The 6,283-nt window shown below is 37.1% G+C and overlaps 1 long non-coding RNA gene across 2 annotated transcripts; it reads left to right on the top strand.

Moving 5' to 3' along the window:
- Nucleotides 1–860: 860 nt before the first annotated feature.
- LOC140613900 (uncharacterized) lies at nt 861–5,877 on the top strand. 2 transcript variants are annotated; one of them, XR_012014824.1, is made up of 3 exons: nt 861–992; nt 2,405–2,543; nt 5,296–5,877. It is a non-coding gene; the product is annotated as an uncharacterized lncRNA (long non-coding RNA). The 2 variants fall into 2 exon arrangements; XR_012014823.1 differs by lacking the exon at nt 5,296–5,877 and having other exon boundaries at nt 2,405–2,694.
- Nucleotides 5,878–6,283: the final 406 nt, after the last annotated feature.

The following is a 6,283-nucleotide window of genomic DNA, read 5'->3' as shown; positions in this document are numbered from 1 at the left end:
ATTAATAAAATACATATTAATTAATTAATAAAAACATATAATGGATGTTAAAAATTGGGTGGCTCTCACTGGGCTGTGAGAACTTCCCAGTTCTTCAAGCTAGCACTTCCAAGATTTCTGATAATCCCCGAGGCAATTATACACATTGTGTCCTTTGCTTCTGAGACTTTGGCTTCCTTAAATTTTACCTCTGCCTCATTACACAGGAAAATCTGTCTCCTCATTTCAGTTTTCTCTAGTGTTCATCAGTAAAAGCATGATCACATAAGGTGGTTCAAATATTTCTCTCTCTTCCTGACTTTCTCTCCCACATCTATCTCTACCTTCCCATGCCTCCCTCCAGGAGTGGCCTGGAAGCTTTAATTTTTTCTCTCTCTATTATGAAAAAAACTTCTCTTACTATAAAACTTTGGCAATAGTTATTATTCATATCCGGATTCCAGTCCACACATTGTACAAGCATTATTTTCAACTGCTACCAAAAATATACTTGTAAACAACTTTAAGCATTGTGATTATCTCCCCAACACTTATTCTATCAATCTCTCATTATTTAATAGTTATGGTGGTTAAATTTAGTTAAATCTTGCTACTCAAAGTGTGGTCCATGGACCAGAAACTGGCAACTTCACCTGAAAACTCATTCAATATGCAAAATCTCAAGACCCACTCCAGACTAATGAGCTGGACCCACAGATAACCCCATCTCTCTTGCCACACAATCCTGAGAGTTCAAGCAACTCATGTCTAAGCCAATAAGTGTCATAAATTCCTGGTTTCAAGAATCAGTCTAGAATGTGGATAATGCTAACATTCTCCAATCGGAGTGATGCTCCGGATTCCTGCTTTGTGTTTATCAGCAGAGCCTTTATCTACCCTACCATATTATCCCTTACACATGAAGAAGCATGGAAACCAAACTGTTCTGTGCCACCACCTTGTAATGATGAAGGAAGAAATAGGAGGACTAATCCAATGCAAAGACGGTCTCAGTAAGTCTGAATGGAGTGGAACCAGAGGTCTGATGAACTGTCCTCCAAATCTCACCCTACCTTTCAACACACAATCAAGCAAATTCATTTTCATTTCTAAAGCTGGGTGGGAAATCATGACCTAGAGCCAAATCTGGTTGGTACTGCTTCAAACTCAGAATGATTTCTGCATTTTAAAAAAGTATAGGAAGGAACTCTGAAACTAATAGTACACTATGTGTTAATTAATTGAATTTAAATAAAATAAATTTTTTAAAAAGAAGCGAATTATAAATACCAAATAAATGCTGAGAAAAAATTTAAAAATAAATAAAAAATAAAAAGGTATAGGAAAGTAGGAGGAGGAAGAGGAGGAAGAGGGAGAAGGAGGAAGAAGAAGAGGAGGAAGAAGAAGAGGAGGAAAAGGAAGGGAAAGAAACAAATATATGGCCCACAAAACCTAAAATATTTACTATCTGGCCCTATATAGTAAAAGTGTCCTGACCCCTAAGCCAATTGAAGCATCCAAACAGATGCTGTCTCTACCTCTTCATGCATACAAATGACCGGCACTTTGCAAACAATTAATATTAGTTCTCACCTACACCGTCCTGCTAAATTCTCCCTTCTCTAAGATTTTATGATATAACACATAAAATTAGCAAGTGAAATACACAATACTATGTTATATAAAATCATATTTCCTTACATCTGTAATGCTGTATATCCATCAGGAGATTGTTGTACTCTACAGTAGTTAAGGGGACTAGTTCTAGAACTAGAATGCCTGAGACCTAATCCTAATCATTCACTAGCTGTGAGATTGTGGGCAAGTTATTTAGCCTTTTTATGTCTCATTTTCCTTATCTAAGTTGGAAATAATATTAATAGCACCTACCTCATTAGGTTGACATGATGATTAAATGAGTTGTTATATATAAAGGACTCCAGATTGTGCCTAACACATGGCAAAACAAATCAACAAAGGTTATCTTTATCACATCTCTGCTTTATAATTTTCTAAAATGTTAAAATACCAATCAAGATTCATCCTAATGTTAGTAGAGAGATGTAATTGTTCAACAGATGCTCCACAACTGTGGGGAATAAAGAGCAGATTGTTCCCAACCCTACAAACTTTCTCTAGCTGATCACCGATATCCTCACCCATACTTTTAGTACATTGTTCTTGGGTAATGATGGTTTGGGGTTGGTAAAAGCATACTTTGTTGCCCATTGGTTCTCAAATTATGGGCATTGGGAAATGAAGAAAGAAGACTAAAAAGGTACCTGGAGAAATTGCTATTCTGCTTTCTCCTTTATTGGTTTAAATGCTAATCTGCCATTTCTAAAAACAAGAAATTTCCCCTAGAGCATTCCTTTTGACCTTTCTTAACTTCCTCTCCTTTCTTTCCCTCTGATTTTATTTTTAGATGGATATCAAACAGGAAATTCCAGTCCACTAGGAAATGGTGAATTTTCTAGCTAAAGAGCAGAGGGTGGAGCCCATTGGGAAATCAGTAATGGAGAACAGACCAGAGGTTTGGGCAGAGGAAGAATGGATAGATACTGGTAAACCAAGAGGCAATCTCTTTCTTTTTTCTCCTACTAGTGATGAAACCAGTAGCTTCCATCTATGCCTAAAGAACAAGTTAAAAAAAAAAAAAATAGACCAGTTGATTTAAAGCAAAATTCAAAAATCGAAAGACTGGCAAGACCTACAGAGCAGATGTAGCCACAGGACTGTTCTAATGCCCCAATACCGGATGGATGAGGGTGTGTACGGTACCAAGAGACATAACGATGATTTGCCACTTACTGCTAAGTGTTGCCAAATGTGCTTTAAGTACCTTATGTACTGGAAATACACTGCAAATTACTTTCTTTATGTTGTGAATAGGAAAAGGAGCTTTTTCTTTCTTTCCTGTTTATATTATCGATCACTGCATATTCAAATCCACCTCTTCTGCCTTGTAAGAAATTGATGTCTAGGGTGTACTTAATAATACTTTGTACTTTCAGGGTTTGAAACTGTAAGATTTCACACAGTATGACCTTTCTGAATGAGTTTATTAGCCTGAATGTAGTTTCAACTTCTTAAGCCAGTAAATACAAAATCTTAAACAACTGCTAAATTTTTCACAAATTATTTGGGATTCTCAAAGGTAGCACTATAGAGTTAGTTGATTCTGGATTAAAGAATCCACTGGAAACTTAAGTCCACAGATTGATATTACTAAAAGCCTCTAGCATTGGTTCCTGTAGTGTAAGAGATCTGGAAGTAGACTTCCCGGCTGGAAGAACAGCATCTTTGCTTAATGCTTGCACATAACAAGGAAAAGACTGTTATACACTTACATTACCAAACTGGTTAAGTTCACATAACAAATGTAGATCATAAAACTCCTTCTTATAAAAATAAGGATTCAGAAATGATTTAACACTATGAAAGCTTTCATAAAGTTTTAACCTATTAAAACTCATTAAAACTTAAGGTGCATTTTTAGTTGGCCCTCTATTTTTCTAGTCAAGTAATACTTGCTTATAGTAAAAAATGGAAACAGTACAAAAAGGTAAATATACCCAAATATTTGACTCCCTTGTACCATAGTCACCATCACAGAGGAAACTATTACTAATAGTTCATTGCATCCTTCTCAAAATTTCAATACAATATAGTAAGAGGTATCCTTCTTTAAACCCAAAGGGGAACATCTTCTGCACTTTTTTTTTTTTAACTTAACATTTTTGGATAAACTCTCATCCTACAATCTTTCAATCTAGTACTCAAATCCTAAAATCTGAATACCATAACACAAGCGCCAACTGTCATTTATGTTTCTCAGTGCACCTTCTACTTATCCAATATATGCTAAGTGAAAGAATGGTTGATCAGACATATATGAGAAACACTTGAAAAGGTAACACTTTAAAAAAAGTAAACAGCCTTCTTTCTTGCTGAGCTTTCCAGACTCCTGAATGCACTAGTTTTCATAGTGGCTCAAAAAGTTTAGGGCAGCCCGGGTGGCTCAGCGGTTTAGCGCTGCCTTCAGCTCAGGGCCTGATCCTGGAGACCTGGGATCGAGTCCCACGATGGGCTCCCTGCATGGAGCCTGCTTCTCCCTCTGCCTGTCTCTCTCTCTCTCTCTCTCTCTCTCTGTGTCTTTCATGAATAAATAAATAAAATCTTAAAAAACAAAGTTTAGGGACGCCAGGGTGGCTTAGCAGCTTAGCGCCGCCTTCAGCCCAGGGCGTGATCCTGAGGACCTGGGATCGAGTCCCACATCAGGCTCCCTGCATGGAGCCTGCTTCTCTCTCTGCCTGTATCTCTGCCCCTCTCTCTGTGTGTGTCTCTCATGAATAAATAAATAAAATCTTAAAATAAATCAACTGGAGTAAAAAAAAAAACAAAACAAAGTTTATGCAGTACACTACATTTCACAAATTAATTTAAGCAAAGAGTTCCTCCCAGAGGAGTACCTTTTGCAATTGGTATTCCAAAGAACACACTTTGGGAACGGCTTAACTACAATACCTAGTTTAATCATCCTAAAAATCCTGGCAGATGGGTTCTATTATGCCCGTTTTATAAAATAATGAAGCTGAGACACAGGAAATTTAAGTGACTTTCCTATGGTCACCAGCTGTTAAGTGACAGAATTGGCATCAATCCACCAACTCTAGAGTTTCCTTCCCATAGCACCCAGAGCTCATCATCCTTTTAACATCACTAGGCACTAGTAATATTCAGGAAATACACCTTGTCTTTAATCTACCCGAAAAGGCTGAGCTTAAACATATTTTGACAGTGTAGGTCTGGATACCGGAAGGGCCAAAATCACACTATATATAAAATGTGCAACAGGATTTTAGAGAAGAAATGACTGTGGACAGAGGAGCCCAGGAGAGGCTGGTCTGTCTGACCTAGAACACGTTAGTCACACCCCTCCACAGCCAGTTTCATCAGCTACAAATCTAACATAGTGCCCTTCTGGTAGCATTTCAAATCAGATAAATGAAAGCTTTCACACAAAGCCTGACTTCTTAGTCAATGTTGGTTCTTATTGCCATCTTCAAAATTTGTCTCCAATTTCCTTCCACCCCTAAACTTTATATTATTTGGAGAATGGATCATATTGTAGAAAATCGCATATTCTTACTGCATGATTCACATCAATTTCTAGCTTCCTGGAATTCAAAAATGCTAACTCTTTAAAAAATATATTTTTCTGAAATAAAAGTTCAAAAATGTTTGAAGATTTCCAAATCAAAAAGTATAGATATTTGCAAAATAAGTATCAAGCCCTGTAATTTTTGCTCACAGATTAGAAAATGGAAATGGCAAGCTGAAACCAGTCAGAAACAATTATGGCCTCAGATAATGAAGATGGGAGAAAGTTCTTGCTTGAGGTCAGCAAGTGGTGTGGAGGAAGAGCAAGGAAGACACAGACTTCTCCCATTTCCCACTGAATCAAAATGGAAAGTGGATGGGAGGAGTTTAGGAGATGTCTATCGGACAACTGAGCAGCAGAATAGAGGGTATCACTATTCCTCCATAAGGTATCAGAATTCTCTTGGCGTCATAGTTTTCTCTCTCTAATCACATCCACAGCCCCAGGAATAACAAAATCCTGAGACATTTGGTTTCCAACCTTTGTTTTTAGTTGCTTCTTTAACCATTACCAAGCTGACCTATCTCTTGCTATTTCCTGAATTTCTGACAATGTCTCCTCTTCCTTGCCATAGTTATCTATGACCTCTTACTTTTGGCAGAGAAAAATATCATTTCTTGGACTAGTTGGCCTTTTGTTCCAGTAAGATGCAATGTCTCCTAGTAAATTTCTATAGTAATATAATTTCTAGTAAATTTCTATAGTAATATAATTTAACATCAACTACATACTGCTTATTGCCTTGCTCAATGCTTATTTTATACAGGACTGATCTCCCACGCACTCTCACCCTTACTGGATCTAGATACCTTTAAGGAAGGAACCGAGTTGCAGCTCATACATTCTTCAACTATTGATTTAATTTTCTCACCCTGAGATTTTAGCGAAGTTTTCATAAGACATTTGAGAAAAGATTTTTAAATATTCATTATTTATTTTGGTAATTATACCTAACACCCCTATATACTAGCTTACACATTCTGTTGGCTTTAACTAGTATTCCAATCACTGCTGCGGCAACCAGTTCTCTGCAGGCTTCAACCACTTTCAAGCTAATGTAATCTGGCAGGACTTCACTCTGAACAATGGACATGGAAGCCAAAAAATAAAAAACTTTCTCCACTCTTTCCACCATTAGTT

The sequence above is a fragment of the Canis lupus genome, chromosome 2, assembly GCF_048164855.1.
Source record: "Canis lupus baileyi chromosome 2, mCanLup2.hap1, whole genome shotgun sequence".
Classification (NCBI taxonomy): domain Eukaryota; kingdom Metazoa; phylum Chordata; class Mammalia; order Carnivora; family Canidae; genus Canis; species Canis lupus.
The sequence above is the reverse complement of the archived record's forward strand: the minus strand, read 5'-3'. Positions and strand labels throughout refer to the sequence as shown.